We start from the raw sequence: 24,517 nt of genomic DNA, 5'->3' as shown, positions 1-24,517 counted from the left end.
TTCCCTTTGCCGATTTCCCTTGGAAACTTCCCTCCCTACCCAACCGTCCTTCCTATGAGGGCTCACAGGCTCACATCTACCCTCTTCTCCTCCGGGGCCTTCTCATCTTCCCACGTCCAGGCCGTGTGTGACACAGTCCAAACACATTCAAGAGCTTCCCTAGGAGAAAACGTCCCTTTCTCTCACGTGTTAGGCAAACTTTCCTGCATCCTCTGCCCCTCTTGGAATGTAGAGGGCTGGAGGGCCCCACCCCCACTGCCTCGTGGCTCATTCTACAGGCACGAACGGCTACAGGTAACATGGTTGATAATGACTGGAAGCACTCTTAGCCAGGCTTCCTTGCTTGTTCTCAATACTCAAGCTATCAGGAGAGGGTGGCGCTGATCGCATAGCCTGGGTGAATAACCAGCTGTGCGCAGGCAGTGCAGGTCTAGAAATGCATTAGGGCTGACACATGTTTTTTCCTGAGTTGCGCTGTGGGGGAAAGGTGAGTGTTGTAACATTAATATAGGAAGAAGTTAGGGCAGAAGTTTGAAGGGTCTTTCTCTCTTTCTCTCGTAGATTCCACAAGTATTAAATGATCAAATATGACTTAAATTAAGCAAAGATTTTTGTCTCATAGAAAACTGACAAAAACAGAGGTACAGAGAGCAAAGCGGCTGCCCAAGGTTAATCCAGCCAGGCAGGTGCAGGGCCGGGACTGAACTCAACTCCAAAACACAAATGCGATGACTCCCACGTGTAAGGGTTTTCCCATCTTGCAGATGGAGCAGATTCTAGCTGGGGCCAGCACCTGAACTTCAGAATGACCCAGGGAATGGGCAGTGCCCTGGGGATGGCAGCGGTGCGAGAGAACCTCATGTGCAGGTGTGAAAGGCAATTGTTTATGCAGGAAGCAGCTGCCCATCAAAATTAGAGAAATCCAGACTCCTATCCATTTTTGGGTATCTCCCAGGAGGGCGGGGTTAGACATTCGTGGACATGATTCTGGGAGCTCGTAGAAGGATCTGGGAGCTGGTAGACCTTTCTGAAACTGTTTCAAGGCTGTATGAATCTTTGTCTAGGAATTTCCTTCCCCGGTTTTGCAAACACCAAAGTGCACTTTGCTTTGTTCACTGTTAGCTTTGCTTCTTCCTATCCTGGGCAAAAAGTCAACTGTGAAAATATAAATGACCCTGAAAATATCCTAAGGACATTCAGTGTTCTTTCCTTACCCCCAGTCCAATCCTTCTTTCCTTTAAAAAAAAAAAAAACTTGAGGAAATTTATATTCCAGGAAAATGTGTAGGCAGAAAGAAAAAGAAAAAAAAAACAAGAAAGAGAAAGAAGGAAAGAAAAGCTCTAGTGCAATGTATTTACACTATGTAAATACAATGTAACTCCAACAGGTGGAGTGTGTTGGGGTGCAGGGTGGTGATGAGTGGGGACAGGAGAGTAAATAGGAGAAAGTTGGGGCACATACTCATGTCCACCCACAGGCAATTCCATTTTAAGTGGCTCCATGGAGACAGACCAATTAGTGTGGCTTGTCAAGGTGGTTTGTGTGAATTGGCTAGCTGCCCCTCATGAATTGGACTGGGATTAACTGGCTCATTCCTAACATTCTACCTTCTGCCTCACAGCGAATGGTCACCTGAAAGTGAGTTGCAGTTACCAAGGACCTGGCTGGATTGGTGACTCGGAGGTGAAAAGCAGGGTGACCCTCCTTCAACTTCACACAGACTGGATCCTTCACACCCACCCACTTCCTCCAAATAGATCTTTTTATTTCCTTTGGTGCTTTTTTTTTTCCTTTCAAAACTATCCTGTTAATTGGGAGGCAGCATGTTTTTCTTGATCTTCAGAAAGAACTTGATCGTAGCGTGATGACCATCCAATCCAGGGATGGGCCACGGACATTACTGCCATTTGTCTGCTACTATTCACAAGCTTATATGTAAGTCCCTTGGAGAAACACACGACAAGCATCATGTTACCAAGTTTACCAGTTTAATTCAAAACTGCTTTTTCTAAAACTGGTTCATTTCTAAAGGAGAAGTCCAAAAAAACCTGTCAATGCCACAAGTCCTTTTAATTATTCATATCAATTTACAACTAGACGTATACCTTGTTCCACACACCATGCCTTCTCTTTTTAAAGATTTACTTGTTTGGTGTTTGTTTGAAAGGCAGACTGACAGAAAATGAAAGAAAGAGAGATTTTTCACCTGCTGGCTCACTCTTCAAATGGCTACAAAGGCCAGGGCTAGGCCAGCTAAAGCCAGGAGCCAGTGCTACCTCTTGGTCTCCTGTGTGGCTACTAGGGGCCCAAGTACCTGCGCCATTTTCTGTTGCTTTTCTATATACTGTAATCGGAAGCTGGACTACAACTGGAGCAGCTGGGATGGGACTTGAACCAGCACCCTTATGGGATGCCAGCATTGCAAGCTGTAACTTTTATGTCAAAACACTGACCTCACTAACTCCTTTGTTCACGTTCCAGGTTTGGGAACTCGACTCTTGGAGGTACCAGAAGAGCACCTCTGCTCCACTGTCTTTCAGGCTACAGATCCCTATAAGATGGGAACAACCTCATGACAGCCTAGGCCATTTCAAACAGCAACTCTTGCCAGCCTCCCTGGGAATGACATTGCCCATATTGAGTAACAGTTACATTGCTTCCGGGGATCCAGGTACCCATCATCATGCCCAACCTGCAGGGTGGCATGCCAGCTGCTAGCACGACCTCCCATTCTCCAGGCCACAGTGCTCAGGCATGGTGTTGGGGATTCTGGAAATCAATGCAGTGGCCCCTCTGGCCAAGGGCTTTTCTCCTACTCCAGCCTTCTCTACCATGGGAACAGGCAGAAGAAAGTCCTTCCACACACCCCCACTTCCCTACTGATTTCCCTTGGGGTGGTGAGCATGTGAGGAACCGGCTAAGGAGCTGGTAGCGGTTCACTTCCCTAAACACAGGGTGCCGAGAATGTTATAGTTTCCAATGTACTTCCAGAAACTTCTGCAGTCCACTAAAATATATACCTCTTTATCATAAACCATGTCTGGGAATTCAAATAAAACAAATAGCATTTTTTTTTCTGGCAATATTGGCTATTTCTGAAGGATGCTGCAGCAAGAACAAAGTCATTTTCAATATAACATTTCACTTTATGGTATCCATTCTTAATGTCAAACATAAAAACCACTAGCATATAAATTCTATTTAAAAGTAATCCTATTTGATTAAGCTACATCTTAATGGATTCTATATGGAAAGGGAGGGTAGAGTTTAAATTGTTTAGCCATGAATATTCATTTCCAATCTTCCTTTCTGCTAGATACAGACACACACCCCCCAAGAAGTTTTCATAAAAAAATAAAACTAAAAGGTTACTCTGGTGCAAAAGTGCTTTGGAAATGCATTTTTTTTTCAGAAGATGCATTTCTGTGAAATTGTGGAGGCAGTGTTGTGTGTTGTGCGCATGTGTGTGTTCTTCCCTCTTGCTTAAGAAAAAAAAGGCTATCCAAGGTGACCAGTGCTTTTTTTTTTTTATGAGTGCTGAGAAAATCAAATCAAACATAATAGTCTCTTAGCTCATGAATCACTTTAAAGACTAGAATTAAATGATTTTACCATAAGGTAAGAAAATAATCTGCGGTAATGCCATTATCCTGCCCCAGAAGCAACGGAGCCCCAAGGCAGAAACACAAAGCAAGGACACCCTTTCTGGACTTCCAAGCCTTTCACTTTTTTTTTTTTTTAATAAATAAGACCAGATTTAGTGAAATGAAAAAGAAATTCATCTAACCCTGACCAAACTATTCATCATTTCTTTCTCTGATGGCTCATTTTTCTTAGCACCTAAGTAAAACTATGAGAGAAGCCATGAAATGTGTTAATAACCTATCTCTCAAATCTCAGGGTAAAGCGGGATGCACACTGGCTTTATTAAAACACATCCCCACTTGAGTCATCCTCTGTGGTCTAACGCAGTGGGTGTCTTTCATTGAAAGTCACGAGAATTGCTATATCAGGACATCCACTAACATTCAACTGGGACCACTAGTCGGTCTGTCAGTTGCAAAGGAATTTTCTAGGAATGGGCAGGGCAGAGGAAGGATGGGCAAATATCATTTTCTGAGAGCTACAATCAGTGTGACAAAGGGCATCAAACAAAGCAATGAGGGGTCTCAGGCTGATCTGCAGTATAATACGTGTTTCCAAATTTCAGCAACTTTTCAAAAAGTTAGTATCATTTACTCTAGAGTCACTCTGCTAAGAGCAGTTGGTCACCATGAACCCTTGGTTCATTTGTAATCTGTTCTTGGGTCCAGGTTTATTTTCTTGCTGTGTAATTTTCTCCACAGTAGAAGACTGCTCCCATTCCAAGGGCGAGAAAATGCAAAGCAGTGTTTACAGCCCATAAACACAGGAACTTAGGAGCCTGCTGCAGGGATCACCTCCTCCTGCATGCCCCACATCCCATCCCATCCCATCCCATCCCTGTGGGCACTCCCCAAGTGTTCATAAGCAGAAGATGGCAGGGATCTATCTTAACAACTCAACCAGTATTCAACCCAGCACTGAGAGCACTGTCGGCTGTTTCCCTTCTCCAGAAAGGTACAGTGATGGGAGAGAAAAGTACAAGAGGAAATACTGGTTATCTAATGCAGCTTCTACCCCACCCCTGCCTGGCTTACACAGGTAGAAGTATCTCTTTATCTGCCCTTTTTTAGTTCCAACTCAATTTTCCTATCAGCCCTGGTGTACTTTACTTATTTTGTAGGATAATTACTTGGGGAGTAGAGCATCTTCCGAGCACGTCCTTGTAACAACGCAACCACATCTTCCTCCACAGACGCTTAAACTGGGAGACTCTGGCACCAACAACAGGTGCACGCTAGAGAAGTCTTCCATGAAAAAGTTTTCAGTGATGTCATCATCCCGTACTCTGTGCGGGGCCTTAGCACACATCTGTTTCGGTTTAGTCCCCCAGAGATGTCTAAAATCTAATTAACCAATTAATTTGCAAATATATTCTAATGCATGCGTGGCAGATTTTCTTGGGTATTAAATTATCTGACAGTGGACCAGATGCAGTACCCAAGAGCAGGACCGCACTGAGATACCACAGGTTACCTCCAGGCCAGCTATGTGCCCTAGGCATCGCGCACAGTCCCAGTCCCATTATGGGAAAGAGAACTGGCCTTTGCTCCTTCATCATGAGGTGGGACATGCTTTAGTGAAGCTTGGAGAAATGGGTTTGTGAGACGAGAGAGCTGATGAAGCATGCCGGGGTGCATGTTCGAGAAGTGCTCCTATTGCATCCCTCTGGGTGTCCTGAGTTGGCCATGGCTTGAAGAAGTCACTAGAGACAAAGATGAGACTGCAAGGTGTCTGGTCTAGATGTGCTTTCCTGGAGCAGAAGAAGGGAACATTAGGTTATAGAAAGAGTACACACTGCCAGGCTGGGAACTACGAGCTGCTGCCTACTCTGCATGCAAAACTCTGTTCCACAACAAAGCAGCCACAGCAGGTAGCGGTGTTTACCCAGGCAATCAAGTTGTAATTTACTGCACTTGCAGATGAAGAAAAAAGGCAGAAGAGAGGATGTTCTTAATTGCTACATTTCAACATTTTATCCAGCTCAATGACTGCAAAGCCATGGAAAAGAACTGAGAATATCACTATCAAATGGTAAAGGGATTATCTAATTTACAAAATGAAGAGTAGCTCAGGGCACACTATGTTACGTAAATATACAGAATGTGGGATTTCAAACTATTCTTCATGAATTGTTTAAGCAGTTGTTAATTGTGCAGCATTAAAGCAAATGCTGAATGTTTAAATGTGTATTTTATTCAAAAGATAAACCATTATTTGCAACATATTTTCTTTATCATATAAATTCTTCTACCACTTGATTTCTAAGATCACCAGACACATACAAACAGAAGAAAAAGAAAAGCAAAAACTAAACTAAAAGGAAATGTCTATTTGAGGGTTGAGGAAGCTAACACAGGAATGTCTAAATTAGATTCTGAATTTTGTACCACATTAGGGAAAGGTTAAAGAGAAAAGGTTTTAGAGTCTGCAATGGTCTGAATGTTTGCAATCCCTGCAGCTTCCATGCCTTGGAGTTACCCAGGGGTTGACAGTCCAGGAGTGTGAGGACTTAAGGAGGTGAGCAGGCCTTGAGGCTGAAGGCCTCCCAAATGGGATTAGTACACTCACAAAGGAACCACGGGAAGGCCTGGCTGGGCCTGTAACCCAGGAAGGCGCTCCGCCAGGCCTGACCCTGCTGGCCCCTGCTCTCAGCCTTCCACTCATCACATCCAGTCATCACACGGCAAAACAAACGCCTGCTTCCTCTCCACCCACTTTGGTATTTTGCAAGTAGCCCAAACACACTGAGAGTTCTTACAGTAAATGCTTGGGTTGATCAGTTTCACACAGTTTCCTATTATGGCTGCAACATTCTTTCTGACAATAAAGCTACATTTTTTTTTGTTTTTTTTTTTTTTTTTTACAGAAATTGGGAGGAGTGAAAGAACTGTAGAAAAACTTAGCTGAGTATTGTTACAGACCACTATGGACCTAATGCTACACATCCCAATTGGATTTTCAGTTTATACAAATAACAGTTTTGTCATGACTCCAAAGAGTTTCGTTTTGGGATCTCCAGTTTTCATTTGGGGTTTGCTTATTTGTTTAAAAAGCACAACACATCATCAGCGTCTTTTTCCAACTGGGGGGACAGGGAGTGTGGCAAATATAAAGTTAGGGTAGACCTAAGCAAGGTGGCCTAGAGAAATTCCTTGAGAATCTCTTTGCCCAAGATATCTCAATCCTTACAAAGTGCTGTATTAGTTTAGGTGTAAATTAGCAGGTGAGCAAATTTGGCTAAAGTGGTTCTGTCCAGCATTCTCTAATAATTAGAAATTCCTGAATCGCACACACTTCTTTGTTTTTAACATAAAAATAAATGGGGAAGTACAAAAAGGCTTTGACAGATAATGTCATAAAGTGTACATATCACCTTTTGGCAATTTAGTTTTTCAGGGTACTTTCCATTACATCTTTAAAACAACAATTCTTTCCCAATTATCCCAAGCAATTAGCTAACTGGGCTATCACGCAGTCCTACCAATTGATCTGCTAACTTGTGTGCCCATGAAAATACCAGCAGTACTCAGCTGACAGGATGACCTTCTAAAGGTCTCTTCCCCAAACGCATTCCAATAGTGATGGCAGCAGAAACCCCAGTAAATACATTCCAAATCACAGAGTGACGCCTGGGTCAGAAACACTGCACAGTGTTCAGTACGGCTTTACTGCCTGTATTTCTTCATCCTGACCATCCTTTAGCTATTCCTGTAGAAGAGTCAGCCAGAGATTTCTCTTTCTACAATTCCAGATGTGATGAGAGAAGATGTTGAACTGAAGTTTAGGAGAAAAAAAAGTCAAGATATTGGTCAGCTTCCGCATGAATGAGGAGGCATTTAAAGGGACCTTCAACAGACACGGCGGTGTGACAGGCGGGAATCGCCAGCCTCAGGTGGCCACCTCCAGGCAGAGGGATGGAGGAAGAGCACGCCTCAGTCTCTCCCTTCCAAGCCTCTGCCTGCTACGATGCAGCTTCACTTCCAGAGCTTTGGCAAATTCCATATGCAAACCTCTTGTGACTTAGGGGTCCTTCTTTTCTGTATTTCTACCATGTTCTAGTTTTGAAGTTACCCAAATAATCATCGACTGTCAAAGGCACACTTTCTGGGGTGAGTTGAGGTGGGCAGGGGAGAAAAAAGAAGGACAGGAAAGAACAGAGTGGATAACCGAGGACAGTGAACAGGGTCCTGGTGTTCCAGGCTGTCTCCTTAGCAAGGGCCCCTCTGGGCCCTCTTCCCATGCCAACAGTGTGTGGTGGCTGGGAGGCTGCTGCTGCAGCAGGCAGAACTGGGCTCTAAATTCCAACCTTCCTAGTTGGTGAGGACAACTAGCTGGTACAAGGAGAGATGCTAAATGCAACAGAGCCCAACCGAAGCCCCCTACAGAGCAGGAAGGAAATAAAGCTACTCGTGCAAGAGATATTTTTTGCCAGGCACCACCTGGAGATGCCCACCTTGCAGAGACAAATAATATTCAGGCCTTGGGCTACAGGTGTTCAGTGGCTGATCATCTAACCATTAATCAAACAGCAACAATGCGGTGATAAATGCTAGGGGCTGGCAGTGTACTCACTGTGTCCAGGAGTAGCGACAGAGAGAGGGAGCTAATTTGCGAGGGGAGGATGCGGAGGAAATGACACTTGAAGCAGGTTTTAAAGAATGATAGGGTTTAAGAGTGTGATGAAGGAGGAGCCCCTGGTAGAAGCAGAGAATATAAAGAACAAGAGAATGTTGAGAATCCTGCAACGGAAACAAGCAAAGAGCAATTCATTTCAGAAAACCCAGATTCATTTTAAAATACACAAGGCTCCAAACCCAGCAGCAAAGGATGGATTCTCATAAAACTGCTTTGGAGAAATGGCCGACGCGTTGGTTCACTGAGAATTTTAAGAAGCCTATTCCTTTCCTTGTTGACAAAACAGGGTTTATTAGGTTATTCCCAGCATCTTTTTAAAAAAGATTTATTATTTTTGTTTTCATTGGAAAGTCAGATACATAGAGAGGAGGAGAGACAAAGAAGAGACAGAGGAGAAGTTCTCCCACCTGTTGATTTATTCCCCAAGTGCCCGCAATTGCCAGAGCTGTGCCAATCCAAGCCAGGAGCCTCTTCCAGGTCTGCCATGCGGGTGCAGGGTCCCAAGGCTTTGAACCATCCTTGACTGCTTTCCCAGGCCACAAGCAGGGAGCTGGATGGGAAGTGAGGCCGTCGGGATTAGGACCAGTGCCCACCTGGGATCCCAACAAGTGTAAGGCAAGGCCTTTAGCCACTAGGCTACAGTGCCGGGACCTAATTCCAACATGTTAAAAAGAATTTTCTAACTCCTAGGAGAAGCAAGAACCTAAAGTAATCGATGATGATGATGATGATGATTTTAATAATAGGAGATGTGGGTCATGGGACAGCACCTAATGTCAAAAGATCTTGACATTTACTCCTTCCTCTCTTCTCATGTAAGATACCCAAAACCGGCAAAGCACTGGAACACGCGCGCGCGCGCGCACACACACACACTTGCTAGTTACCAACAATTGGAAAGTTACTTGTTTGCCATTCATTCTTTATTTCACAAACACTTGTTGAGAAGGTATTAAGCCCAAGACATTTTCCTAATTTATCACAACCACAACATTAAATTGTTGATGGGAATGTCACACGTAAACCTTCATAGACATGGGCCCAGTGCGGTAGCCTAGTGGCTAAAGACCTGACTGTGCATGAGCTGGGATTCTATATGGGTGTCAGTTCGTATCCCAACTGCCCCATTTCCCTTCCAGCTCCTTGCCTGTGGCCTGGGAAAGCAGTTGAGAATAGCCCAAAGCTTTGGGACCCTGCAACAGTGTGGGAGACCCAGAGGAGGCTCCTGGCTCCTGCCGTCAGATGGAAGATTTTTCTCTCTGTCTCTTTCTATCTGTAAATCTGACTTTCCATTAAAAAAAAAAAATCTTTAAAAAAATTTCATGAACAACATTTGATCTCCTGGGCTGTGGGAGAGAAGACAATATAGAAATAAGAAAAACAGGATAGGCAGTTAGAAAAGGAGTTTTCTAAATAGAGAAGCCCTGGAAGTGCGTCAGAGCTAAAGAGAACTGGGCATGGCAGAGGCTGGACTTGGGCAGCCCGAATGACTGAGTGTCTTCAAGACCCAGGATCTTAATTATAGAGCTCTGCGTGGCTGGTGCACGCTGGTCCAGCAGACCTGTGTTAGCAATAACTGGGAATAAGTGCAGCCCAACAGGCCCAGCTGGCCTGTCCTGGCCACAAAAGCAAGGCCCACTGAATCAACAAGGACCACATGAAGGGCTCTGTACCTGGACTTACTCCCCCAAAACATCTCATGGAGGGAGGATGCTAATCCTGGCCCATGCCATACAAACTCTGCAGGGAAGCGGAGAACCCGTGCCGGCCAGGTTCAGTAGAAATGAGACTTGTTCCTATTACAGCATAGCTAACACTACGAGGAGGTGAAAATAATAATTAATAACGTCACAGTGTTGTGTCGTCATGTTTCTGCAGTTTTGTTCCTGGAGTGGAAAACTGCTCACAGAAGATCTATTTGTAACCATTTTATTTTGAAAAGATCAGAAAAAATTTCTTCATGTGGAAATTTCTCAGTACGAAATTTTTAAAGTGATGCTACTTAAATCCAATCTAACAGGGACAGAGCAGAAGAAAAAAGTGAGAAGATGAAGTTTGTGGAGAAAGAGTAGCTCTGCTTCCACATCAGTGTTAGGGCTCAGACAGATCACGTGTGGGGTATGGGTGAGCGTGGGGCGCTCCAAGCTTTGTCTCTGATCTGATTCAGATACTAAAATTTACAAGTCATACCAACTCTCAAACTTCAGGGCATTTTAGTGCACAATCAACTTTTTCTACAGGCTTCAGCTCCCCCCCTTCCGCCACCCCAAGCTCTTGCATGAGGCAAAGGTGGTATTTCAAGTAATTGATGACATCTTGGCTATAATATGTCCAGGCCAAGTGTCTCAGAGCTTAAATATATGATGTGAATTAATCTATTGGGAAATAAATATTTAACCTATTACTCGGAGCCAAGTTTTATATTAAAAGCATAGAAAAGTTATTAAGGAATTATAATTGCCCTGGCTATACACTTCTCCAAAACCAAATCAGAAGAGAGAGCATCAGAAAGAAATGACATGGGTCATGGTTTCACCAAGCATTTGGTGAGCACCTGCTGTGTGCCAGGCATTGGAGCCACCTAGTCAGAAACGCACCTCTGCCTTCTCAGAGCCTTACTCTAACGCGGCATGACAGGTAACCACCCGTGTGGCAACAATCAGGCATCCCAGTCTGAGCACAGCCAAGTCTCCTATGATTCGGTGCTAAGTCTCTCAAAGGCTTCATCTGAGAAGACTAAAAAAGTGGAAAGCGGAAAGGATTTTTAAAACAAGTAACAAGTGCAGATGAAAAATCTATTGTTTCAATTATCATTAGTCCATTGGCCTCTTCAATCCCACAGTCACACAAGTCTGGGCTCACCGTCTTTCGTCTTTCCGTGGTTCCTTCTTCTTCTTTTTTTTGAAGCTTTTCCTCCCATTTATTTTACTTGAAAGGCAGAGTCACAGGAAGAAAGATTGAGAAAGAGAGAGGTCTTCCACCTGTCTGTCTGCATGATTACAAGTGGAGCACACAGGTTCTGAACGTGGTTATCTCCATGGGACGGTGGCGCCCCAGGCAGACGCTTAGCCTCCCAATAGCACAGCGCCATCCCATGCTCTCTTTCCAGAACCCAAGAGTTAACTCTGATAGGGTAAGGGAGGGTTTTTCAGTCAGTTTGGGCTGCTCAACGCTTCTGTCACCCACGAGGCCAGCAGGTCAGTGGTTTCAATCAACACATCCTTGGAGGGCGGGAAAGCCGGCAGTGGGCTCTGTTCCCTGTGTTTGCTACACAGCGCCTTGTCTTAAAGACGTTGCAGCTTTGATGGCACAAAGCCCAGTAAGAGTGATGTAGCCATTCGATGGCTCTTCAAGCTTTTTCTCCTAAGCAGGCCAAGACAGATGGTCTGCATTCACATTCCATCGGCCTAAACAGGTAGCACAGAACATGAGCATCCCACGGGCAGGAGTAGCAAAGGAAACAGCCGATGACAAGGAAGTTGTAGCATTTATCAGAGCGTAGCTGGCTACCAAGCAGAAACATTTCCAACCCTTCTGTTTTCCCACACAAGTGATATCTCCATGGGATAGAAGAAGTTGTGTTCAGGTCATCGAAAGGAAAATAACTTCCTTCCCCATTGGAATTCCTCACCAGACCAGAGGCAGGATATGGGATGCAGCAGAAACAGAGCTCCAAAGATGGAGAAGGCTAATTTTTCCTTCTGTGGTGAGGTGTCAATTTGTTTTCCATCTCCATCACTCCATTCTACACGAAGCAAAAGGAACTCAGGAAATTGTAGGGTGGAAGCCTACTCCTTACTCAGCAGCCAGCAATGCTTCCCATGGTTCACAGTATACTCCACACTGACAGGTAAACGAGAGTAGGCTGGGATAACACAAAACTGCATTTCTGGGCCTGGTGTGCAACAGCCTAGCGGCTAAAGTCCTTTCCTTGCAAGTGCCGGGATCCCATGGGGGCACCAGTTCTAATCCCAGCAGGCCCTGCTTCCCATCCAGCTGCCATTTTGTGGCCTGGGAAAGCAGTGGAGGACGACCCAAAGCCTTGAGACCCTGCACCTGTGTGGGAGACCTGGAGGAAGCTCCAGGCTCCTGGCTTCTGATTGGCTCAGCTCTGGCTATTGCAGCACTTGGGGAGCTGATGAGGGTATGGAAGCTCTTCCTCTCTGTCTCTCCTCCTCTCTATATATCTGACTTTCCAATAAAAATAAAATAAATCTTAAAAAATAAACAAATGAAGGACTCTTTCAAAAAAGCTGCATTTCTGTTAGGCAGCAATTAAATGGAATTAGAATACGAAGAGGCTATTCAGCAATCGGAAAGGCCATCGTAGGCTTTAGTGTCTTAGCAACACATGAAGAAACAGGCGTCCAGTGTTCAGCCACACCAGTCCATACTCAGCCTTATTGGATAGTTACTGTAAGAAAAGGTCACACTGATTCTACGATACTAAAATCCTAACAGACACAAGACTGCTGCTTTTTCAATTTTTTGTCCTTAAAACTCCATTGAGAAAAGAAAATGAGCAAGTGCAAGTGCATTCCCCCCTATACGCAAGGAACATTTAGGGAAAATTCCAAACAGTTTGAAAAACTAGAAAACAAGAAATCATTGTGTTGCAGTCTGTGGTCACTCCTGAAAAGCTCTGCTGGTTCTAGAGGAGTTCTGTGTTGGAATTGAGCTACTATGGAAGCACAAGGCCTGCCACTTGATTAAAGAAAAATTCTGAGGTGTCTTAAATTTAATTCCAAGGACAGAAGATGGAGAGAGAAAATGTAAGAAAAGTTAATGAGCCAATGCCTGTGAGTGAAATCAACAAGAGACTACTTCACGGGTACTTGAACGTACGGGAAAGCCTTGGCTGGAAGCGGACAGCACCTGCAGCATCCAGAGCCCCTCATCTGCGATGAACTTTTTCAGATGTTAACCCCAGCCAGGACAGAACCAAGCCCTTCTCTGTACAGACTGTCCACAGCTTTCCCCGTTTTGCATACTGATGGGGTGGGTATGGGTATACTTTTATCTCTATTCCAGGTTTTTCTGCTCACCCGCGATAACATTTCTAAGTGAAGACATTTACACAGGTGCACAAAAAGAAACAGGATTTCTTTCACAAAGAGGGGAAACAAACATTTGCTCATGAGTGGGGGCTGTCCTCCCCGTGTGGTGAGACAGTCATCGTGAGAGGGCCAGAGGATTTTACAGAAAGGTAGGCATGGTGCTTTTACATGCATGAAACTACCTGAATTTTACAAGGGTTCCATAAATTCCACGGGGAACATAATTTTCACAGCATCTCCCTGCTACTAGGTTCTGCACTGGGAGACAGGAGGCATTTTGATTGACAGGTAAAGAATGCCTTTCAGCTCACTCACGCCTAAACTAGCTATCTAGTTACATTATATCAACTCTACTCCTCTTATCTATATTCAATGTAAATTCAGCATAAACAACTTATGGCTTTCCTCCCTAACTTTTCATTACAAAAATGCTCTTGGCTCAGGCCCAGGAGACATTTTTCATATTGCTATGTAGCTTTATTGCTGGGAGTTGTGGCAAGGGGGAAACAGGCAGGATGATTTTCTAAGAACAGTTGAGCTAGAAGATTTTTCTCGCGATTTATACGTCTAGCACTAACTTGTAGTTCCATCCTTTACCTGTCCAACTAGTCTACCCACTGTCCCATGAGGCTCGTGCTTCTCCTACAACCAGGGAGAAGACAGCATCATGGCTAGGTGGAGGCTGAATTCCATGTGAAGCATCATGGAATCCCAAGAAAACACAGCTGCTGAACCTCATTCCAATTCCACCAGTATATTGAACTGGAACACTACTCTCTTCCCCACAAAGGGGTCTGCCGCACCTGGGAACAGTCAGGCTTTTTCTGCCTTCTGGCTCCGGCGCTTGCTTTTGGATCTTTCTCTTTGTAGGCAAATCTCTGGGCCACTCATGATGGGTACGTCTTCACGTTGAGTTACCTACAGTCAGGTGTAACTCAGTATTCACTGTGTCCCTTTTATGAAAATGATGTTCTCATTTGTTTATCTTGTGTATATCTCTCCTCTGAATCCTGTGAGAGCAAACTTGGAATAAAAACTGACATACGTTTTCCCATAAGAGTTGTCAAGCATGTCCCAGAACCTGGCCCTTTTTTAGCTGTAATGGCCCAATGAATACTTTCACTTCTGGGAAACCTTGGGCTATTGAGTTTTAGTTCAACACACTTATTATCCAAAGTGCGTCCGTCACATAGGACAATTCTTTCAACTTTTCTACTTGAAAAAAAAAACTACGCTAATCTATCAATTAAAAAATCAATGCGGATTCACAAATAATATGTTAGGACAAAAAGATAAGTCAAATATTGTACCGATCTTTGAGCAAGAGCAAAGATACATAATCATAAATCACATCCATTGTTGATATTTTTGGTAATTTTTATAATCTAAACAATGAGAATCATTGTAATAGCAACTCTGGTCTCATCTGTGTATTTAACAATTCAACCACTGAGCACTTGAAGACACGCTATGTAGTTACAGCTAGGTTCCACTGCTAGGTGCACCGGCCAGAGCAACACGCCAAGCTACCACACCAACAAAACAGTCAAGTCACAGCACACCGAGACCAGTTTACTCGGTTCATCAACTTGTTCCTTTAACTTATTAATGGACTTAATAGTTTTTGCATTAAAGGAATAACTGATTTATCAAAAACTAAGGATTAAGCTATCTTGTGTTAAAGATACAGAAAATCACAATGTGTAATTAGTAACCATTCAGTAAGAAGTATTAAAACATTATGTTACCATTTTCACTTGGATGGGACTGTCAGTTATACCTTCATTTTAAGTTGCTTAGGATTCTTTTACTTTATAAACCGATGCTTTCTTTGGTTTTGAGTGAATGATTCTTATTTTTGAAAACAATGGAAGATATGTTCCTAACTATCTAGCCAGAGTCATGTACACAAGGCTAGCAGGTATGCTCAACGAGGACAAGTTATGATCTATGGCAGGGGTGCTAAACTCTAGGTGTTGTCTGTGTACAGAACTCAAGTGTTACTGGACACAGTTGGTGTTCCTCTGGTGTACAGTTCTGGCTGCAGCTAAGCAAAAAGAAGGGCACAGTTGAAACGGTAGGATCTACAAAGCACAGTCATGACTTACTATCCTACATTTCAAGGAAACCGTGTGTGAGTGGGGAGCCTGTTGATGACCACAGCCACTGGGAACAGTGAGTGAGCTCCACAAACATGACCTGAGTGAATGACTGACTCTTGTTCTTCAGTGGTGGGCTAGCCAGTGTTTTCCATTCACTTCATGCTCACTATTTCCCAACCTCGAGGGCTACTGATTCTTCCCAGGGACATGAAGTCAGGCAACTGGTAGAGCAAACCACTTCTGTGGTTCTAGGACAGGGGCCAACTGTACGATTGCAACAACGCAGAAAGCAACCCACACTTTTGCGAAGGCTATATTAGGGAAGTACAAACCCAACCCTGCTGGTTAGGGTTTTAAAAACCAAAGTCACTGTCCCTGAAAAAAAAAAAAAGAGGCTGGCTAGTATTTCTTGCACCTAGTGAAGGCTGGTAGTGATCTCAGCAGTTGCAGCATTGAGCTCTCCTGCAAAGTAAGATGGAAACCGCAAACTCTACGCCCACGGCTCCTCCCAAACTGCACTGCTGACGCATACAACAAAACACCCATCTCCTTCCCGTGACACCCAGGGACTAGCTGGCATGGAGGGGCTTCCATCTCTGTAGCTCTGATGAGAAACACTGAAAAATAATATTGAACATATGGTAATAAGCTAATAGAGATCTTCTTCAACTTAACATGTCAACATGCAAGCCTATCAGGAAAACCTGAAGCGGACAAAAACCAAGTGAGTCCATTCACTGTTTTGTAATTTCAAATGGTAGGTGAACAGGTAGGAGGCAGCTTGGGGACGTGCCTCCTAATCAGTTTGAATTTCCGATTGTCCGTTAAAGCCTCTCTTCAACCCTCCACTCGCTGTCCCTACCTTGCCCAGCCCTCCCAATTAGTCTCAGCCAAATTCTCACAGTACAATAAGGACACTCATCAGAACTAGAAACTCACTAGACTACACAACAGATCCTGAAGCTCTGGGTATAAAAAAATGATATTGCGGTCCTGGTGCCTGCCTGCAGCTGAAGTCCCTACCTTGAACACGCCGGGATTCCATATGGGTGCTGGTTCGTATCCCAGCAGCTCTGCTTCCCATCCAGCTCCCTGCTTGTGGCGTGGGAAAGCAGTAAAGGACAGCTCAAAGCCTTGGGACCCTGCACCTGTGTGGGAGACCCGGAAGAAGCTCCAGTCTCCTGGCTTCGGATTGGCTCAGTTCCAGCCGTTGAGGCTGCTTGGGAAGTGAACCATCAGATGGAAGATCTACGTCTCTCTCTCTTCCTCTCCGTATATCTGCCTTTCCAATAATAAATAAATTTTAAAAAAAAAAAAATGATGCTGCAAGGTAAGTGTGTGGTGTCCTGGCTAAGCCACTGCCTGGGTGTCTGCATCACATATCCCACACCATCGGTGCCAAGGTTTCAGTGCCATCCCTGCTGCCCAGTCCAGCTTCCTGCTGACCCACACCCCAGGAGGCAGTACCTGATCACTCTAGCATGCTGACTTCTGCTTTCTGCACAGAAGAGCCAGATGAGGTTCTGGGACCCAGTTCTGGCTGTTGGTGTGGCCCAGTCAGTTCTTCCACTGCTAGCATTCGGGGAATGAATGAGTGGGTGGAAGATCTATCTCGCCTTAAATGAAAAGATTAGAAATGTGTCCTATGACACTCTACTTTTGTTCAGAGATTCTGCTGTCTGGGACAAGAAGAAGCCTAAATCCATGAAATAATCAGGAATTAGAAATGAAAAGAATGAGCGAGGGGAAGTCACAGTAGACGCAATGGCACACTTAATATGCTCTCTAGCTCAAGCTGACCCATGCCGGAGGCCTTCATCTTACCTTCCAACACAATAAGAAAAAGGTCCATAGTGTGATGGGAGCTCCCTTTTAATTACTGAAGCACTTAACACTGCTCCTAGGCACCCAAAATCTCAGGGGGAAAACAATTACCATGCATGTGCCTTTTTTTTTTTTTAAATACCAAGTCACTCTGGGTCAATTTCTTCTTGTTTTTAAAATTTCCATCTGGTCCCTGAGCTGCGATTCTTAAAATTACAACCCATTTCAAGTAATTTCAGGAGCTGTTGTTCCCCTGACAATGCTTTTCCTTATTGGCCCAATGGTGCTGCCAGTGCACGGCACAATAGAAGCCCATCAAAATCAGCAGAGTCATGCAACACACACTGGCAGTTTTGAAAGGTGAGGACTAATTCCTGCACCCATTTGGCCTCGCTCCTGAACACACACTTAACAGATAACATCTCTCCTTCTGGCTTTCTCTGAACGCTCATTGCCTTTTGAGTGGACAAACTGACAAAGCCAAACTCCGGCTATCCTTGGCAACATCTCCCTAATGAAGCAGTGATTACAACGGAGTAGCTGAGAGGGGTCTTTGGGCCAGGTGGGAAGTTTTGCAAGCAGCTTTGTGTGTCTGTCTTTTCAGAGGCCAGAAATCACGTGGCGTCCGAGCCGCCTGGGCACTGTTAAACTGTGTTAGCAGGTACACTGCCATCAGACCCGAATACTCATTTCAAAATCCAAATTACAGAGCAGTTGCTTACAAAGTAGTTTTGGAAGAAGATTTTAATGTTTTCACGCCACAAAGGAACAACACCCTTTCCTGCACACTTTCCTGCGAGCCTTGCACCTTTCCCACCAGCTAGCGGACTATTTTGGAGATTTGGAGATTTTGGAAAAGGTCAGAGAGAAGCAGCAGCTTTTCTGCACATGTCTACAAAGAAACTCAGGCATTTCTGCTTATGTAAGAAGAGGTTAATAAGTGACTCCAATTAAAAAATGTCTGTGGGCCTGGTGCAGTAGCCTAGCGGCTAAAGTTCTCACCTTGCATGTACTGGGATCGCATGTGCACGCCGGTTCTAATCCCGGCAGACCCCACTTCCCATCCAGCTCCCTGCTTGTGGCCTGCAAAAGCAGTTGAGAATGGCCCAAGACCTTGGGACCCTGAATTCACATGGGAGACCAGAAAGAACCTCCTGGCTCCTGACTTTGCATTGGTGCAGCTCTGGCCATTGTCGCCACTTGGGGAGTTAACTAGGGGATGGAAGCTCTTCCTGTTAAGACTCACCTCCTCTCTGTGTATGACTTTCCAACAAAAAATATATAAAGAAACATTTTTTTTAAATGCTCGTGACCTTGCAACAACAAGATTTTGCCCTGAAAATTCCCTAGATCTATTTAAGCAGCAAACAATAAAACTAAGTTTCTTGATATTTTCCTCCACACTATTTTTTGGCATCTGCTCTCCACAGTTGCCAATAAAAAGACAAGGAAGGCTTTGTCACGCCCAACAGCCCCCCAAAAAATACAAAGAAGGAAAGTGACAGAGAAAGGCCTGCTGGTGTCGGTGTTTGCTACAGAGGAATAAATTCCAGGTCAATTCAATGCTCCACCTGCCCAGTTACAGGAATTTGCCATCACATGGACGACTAGTGCAGGTAGGAGTCTTTCTTAGATGTGCAAGGTGTGTAGTCAGCTGCAGAACACCCAAGGCTGAACAGCCCTGTTACAGTAAACACACAGCAAACACATCTCAAATCCATCACACTTCAAATTACGGTTTTGCATTAATGTGCCACAGTCTACACACTTTTCTTAATAGCATGCTGGAAATGGCCCCCCAGCTTCCCAAATTCTTTTTTGTTTCTGTCTATTGCATAGAAATGAAACTGTCTGAGTCCCACTATGCCTAAATATTCACCTGCTGGGTTGCTTTATTAAACAAGCACTTAGGAGAGTGCCTTGTGGGGGAAGAGGGAGGGTGTGAAGCCGAGCTATATGCTCTTTGATTAATAGAAAGAAACTTGCCATTACATCCATTCTTCTCTCCAGCTACTGTACTAACAACATGGCTCAATTTCCCTTGATTAGCACATGGACTCAATTCACTTTTCACAAAGTGCTCATCAGCTTTAGCTAAGATGGACCAACATGCAAGGCAAAAGTGCTTTCCAGTTAATACAGATGTGTTGATTTCCAATCCCCCTTCCCCGAGTGCTACATTAGAAATGAATGAGAAATACAGAGCTACAAATAGTTGTTTTGAAAATTTCCAGCTACCATGCACCATTGAAGTATAGAAAATAGCACATAGGCATAGCTACTCATCAATACGCTCCTCAGCATGAAGAGGTTAGCACATATAAAGACCTTCTTCTAATTCATTTCAGTACCGACAGCATTATCTACTAAAGAACAAACCAAATAAGTCAACATTCATCTTAAATGCATGTCTACCAAGTACCACGTATATGTGTGAAAGTCAATATTTTAAGCAAATATTAAAAGATGAGAACTTGCCTACAGATTTACATGTAAATTTATAGCAATATCAACATGTTATATTAAGTCAATGTCTCTCAACAGCGACAGTCCAAAGCTATTCAGGCAATATTGACATTAATGTTGGCGGGGGAGGAGAAAGGAAGCAGAAAAGAAAGAAGGAAAAACAACAATATGTAACATTAGCCTTTAGATACATTGCCATGCTTTCTAGAAGTAAACAAATTATAAACTGCCTCCGAGAGGGAAAGCTGCATAAGACATGGAGCTAGAAACCTTGCCAGGACGGCTCCCAACTTGTGCTAACAAGACAGACACCCTGCCTTGCTCCCACGTTTCCAATAGCTATTCATACTTCCTGTGCAAACTCAGACCTTGCTGTAGTGGCTACCCTATGAGTGGATTTTGCTCTTTATATTCACTTAAGTCTATGCTTGGAGCATCGCAGCTCCAGAACAGTCAGAAGTTCTGTGGTCTTCAGTGTACTTTGGCCCATTTGGTCTTTCATCATTGGATGGCAGGAGATGCTAGGGATGATGGGACTAAGGTCAGAACTATTCTTCCTGCACGTCTATTAGTCTGAACTTTGTGAGCATCAACCTCAAGATACATGATAATCTGTAAGTTCCACTGCATAACCTCTCTGTGTCTCAGGTTTTTAGGTTTATTTAATGGAATGAATAATAAACAACTTATGAGGTTGTTATGAGCCATGAATGATACAGGTGTTAGATATCTAGCACACAACATAGAGGTTAAAAAATGGCAACTATATTCTATGCAAAATTGGCCTTTGGGTTCAGAACAAGACAGGCCACCATGTACTGCATTCAGAGGCTATTTTCTTCCCACCTGGGCGGGAGTTAGTGGCAATGCAGATGATTTGTTAAGGAACTTGATTTCACAAATATGTGGTGGCTACCTACGATATCTCCCATATAAAAATAAGCGTGAAAGAGCAGCAGCTAGGCTTTTGACTGAGTACAGATTACTCAACCGAATTGCCAGTACCACTCAAGCTATGTGACCGATTCACTTATAAATCAGCTCGGCATAAAGATCATGCCAAATTCTACAAGACAGTTAACAAGCTGGAGGTAGAAACAGGTAGTCATCAGTGTCCATTGGACACTCTGCAGCAACTCCTAGATCTCTGCCCTGTGCCACATCAGCTTGCTTGTCCAATGCTCATGGGGACCTAGTCTATTAACTACACTCATTCCAGTTATCACTTTCAAAGGATACACTTCCTACCTGCTACAAAGTGGCACTTAAATGGAAAAAACTATTCAGGGATTTCCCTCTTTCTAGCTGAAAATCTCATGTAATATAGAATACAAGCTAAATGTTTAACAGGAAAAAAGAAGAAAAAAGTCTTCATGAGTGAATAGCAACAAGATCTTAGAAGCTGAAGTCAGCCTGAATCTGAAACCAAACTCTGCAACGTTCTAGCTGTGTGACTTTGGATATGCAGATTCATTTTTCTGCACCTCAACAGCGCATCTATAAAACAGGAATGGAACAAATCACAGGAAATATGGCATGGATAATGCAACCTCTGCTTAATAATCACACTTAATTTTCTGTGTAACACAGCACATATTGTAGTTATCTACTGAGTCATACCTTAATTTTCTAAGGCATCCACTGGCTAATTATTCTTCCTATAGGTCTATTAGTTTGAGATAGTTCTTTACCCTGTTTCTATTAAGAAAGCTGCAGTGTATTTAATGTTCACAAATAGTTTAAGAAGTTAACAGCAAGCAGCACGCGGTTTCATCATTATCTCTGAGAGGCGTTTATTATGCTCATTCAACAATTTCTTTCTCATTGCTAGTCTAAACTCTCTTTTTGATCAAATACCCACCATTTAAAGGATTGTCAGAAGCTGTCAGCAATAATAATACAATAAAACTATTCTATTTAAATACAATGCTGCTTCTCCAAATAATTACTTTAAAGAATACACAAAAGCAAAAACAGCTCTGCCACCTTGGAGCACCAAGCCAAGCAAATGAAGTCACAAGAGATCCACATGAAGCTGTTTGCATGGAAGCTATCATTTCATGCAATAATACAGTGCTTTGAGATTATGGTGATAATAAAAATAAAAATGATCTAATAATAGATTAAATAATACAATTACATAAATACAGACTCGTGATCTTTGAAGATGAAGACAGCATGAATTTCAGATCTCCAAAGCTGGCTGCTTCACAGCTTAGAAAAATACACTGAATAAAATATGCTATTTCTCATTCTGCAAACTGCTAAAGGCCACTGCTACATGCAGTCACAACACGATATACATGATATCCTATGAAGAGCAAACATGGCTTAGCTAAATGTGCCAAAAGTGGCCCAAAGGAAACGGAATGCCTGCTGGACTCCTAGGAAACTATTCCTTTGATATGCTGGGGTCTTAGCTAATGGCCCTGGAACATGACTTCCAAGGAAGCCAGAACTGATGGTTCTGTGGGAAGTGGTAGAACAAGTCTTAGTCCTTGTTTCTGTTCTTAACCAAGCCCCATCCTTCTTTCAAGACCCGTTCACCCCAACCTCCTCCTCTTTACTTCCTGGATCGCCCCAGCTCTGTCTACCTCCTGTCTCTGATTCTTTCATCTCAACTTCGGTAACAGTATCATTTGACATCTGCTCTCCACTTCCTAAACTAGTCAACAATGTACGTTGCATTCAAACCTCAGGCTGCCTGAGCCCAGGCTATTACTGACTTGATATTCTTCCTTAAGGCAAAAACAAGCCTGACAGTAAGCATATAATCAACCCAAACACATTCTGGTGTTTCATCAGGATCTCCCATGAATATAGAAGAAGTTATACAAAAGTTAATTTCCAGGTAAGTTCTTAAAGAGAAGGGTCCTTTTCCAATCCTTTTCCATGACATGGATGTCAGCTGTGATAGCTGGAGTTAGAACAGCCATCTTGCACCCTGGTAGAAGCAAGTGAACAGAACAGGATTCTGGATTCATGAGAATCAAGCAACCCCCTACTCAGCCCTGAGCTCCCTACATTAAAATGAGTGAGAGAGAAACTTCAATTTGACTTGATCCATTCTTTTCCTCAGTTTTCTGTCACTTCCAATAATTTATCACCCTGGTCAACACTATACCAATTTCATGTTTTTTCTCACAGTGCACACTTCGAGTGCAACAAACCATGCGTACAACAGATATAGTTCAGGAACTCTCATCATTATCGGTATTATAAATCTAAAGCCAATAGAACATAATTTCATCAAACAGTTGTAGCTGTTTTGCATGGGAGTTCATATCCCTGGAGGACTTGTATAGAATCTGCTCTCTCCTTCTCTCTGTAAATCTCCCTTCCAAGTAAAAATAAATAAAATGTGTAAAAATGGGAAAAATGTATCCTCTATTATGATTGTTTTCTTTTAAGCTACTGATAAGTATGGTAGTAGTAGCTGCATTGAAATGAAAAGAAAGTCTATAAAAAGAAGTCAGGTGCTTTGATCTTTTAATCTGGTAAGAGAGGATGACATTGGAGGTTCAGTTGCCTTGAACTTCATCGCATCTTCACCTGCTCTTAATTTGGTTAGCCCCATCCATTACTCTGATCTTTGTCACATTTACCAGGGAATGTACAGTTTCCCTGGCTACTCTGCATGCAACTTTTTGACCACAAAAATTGCAAACAAATTTAAATTCACATCTTTCCTGAACTTCATACACAAGTACTTCACAGGCCCTCCTGTTCTTCAACATCAGTTGTTTTGTCTAATCAGAGTTAGTTTTGCTCATCAACATTAAAGCAAAGCCTTATGTGTGACATGAAGCAAAGGAGCTTTATTGTAGGTCAGTGGGGAGGTTTATCTAAACATTCTGATTACAACTTTAAATGCTCCAAACATGTGGAAGTCTTATCATTACTTTTAAACAGCCAATGACAAGCTGAACAAGGCTATGAGAACTGCAAGCAAATTGCTGTAATCAGCCATACTGTCACTTACCCTACTTTCTCATGACTGTAAGGGACTAATAGGATAATAAGGTGGCCAATTACAAATCTGAAAGCTACATTCTTTTGTGGGAGATGCCCTTGAGGAGGGGACCGAGGGAGGAGGCGCTCCAAGTCAGCAAGACAGGAGATGTGGACGAAATTACCATGCCACATTCAATAGATGTAAACACGCTACTTACATGAACTGAGCAGTCGCTACAGAGGACTGAGGTAGGTAAGCACAGCACCAAACATCACAGTATTCATTTACTCTGATTTTTCCCAGTGCATAAAATGCTTAGCCACACATTCCCCACCCTAGGGACCAAGGTGGAAGGCACTGTCCTAAGAAGGGCTGGGAGGAAGAAAAACCTTCTTAGCACTAGTTCACAGATGGGAAAGCTTGAAGGCCTGACAGGAGATTTGTTTTCAATGTAGGCATCATCAGACTCTGCTGCAGGCCAGCCCCTTCTGCTAGCATTCCATAAACTCTGTCAAGTGTCTCAAGCAGCTATAAGAATGGAGGCACTTAGTTGCATACAATGTATTTGTCCATAAGAGCCAATCCTAGAAAAACATTCCAACCAGCACCACCTTGCCTCAGCTTTAGACATAAGCTTTGCCCAAGGACACTCAAAGGAAGATTGTTTCTCCAGGCTACCCAGTTTGCCTAGGAACCTATCAGCACCCAACTTGGAAAACACCCAAAGTGACATCACCAGAGTGATGCTCCAAACATCCATTTTTGATAGGATGATTAGTACAGGTCCCAAACAGCTTAGGGCTGTCATGAACGGGAGTCCTACCACCACATGT

At 43.5% G+C, this 24,517-nt stretch overlaps 1 protein-coding gene across 1 annotated transcript in view; it reads right to left on the bottom strand.

The window, feature by feature from the left end:
• The window catches only part of EXT1 (exostosin glycosyltransferase 1), a 264,508-nt gene that overhangs the window by 57,455 nt on the left and 182,536 nt on the right, over positions 1–24,517 (bottom strand). The window lies entirely within an intron of this gene.

The sequence above is a fragment of the Ochotona curzoniae genome, unplaced genomic scaffold, assembly GCF_017591425.1.
Source record: "Ochotona curzoniae isolate NIBS_2020 unplaced genomic scaffold, NIBS_Ocur_1.0 contig_3190, whole genome shotgun sequence".
Taxonomy (NCBI): Eukaryota; Metazoa; Chordata; class Mammalia; order Lagomorpha; family Ochotonidae; genus Ochotona; species Ochotona curzoniae.
The sequence above is the reverse complement of the archived record's forward strand: the minus strand, read 5'-3'. Positions and strand labels throughout refer to the sequence as shown.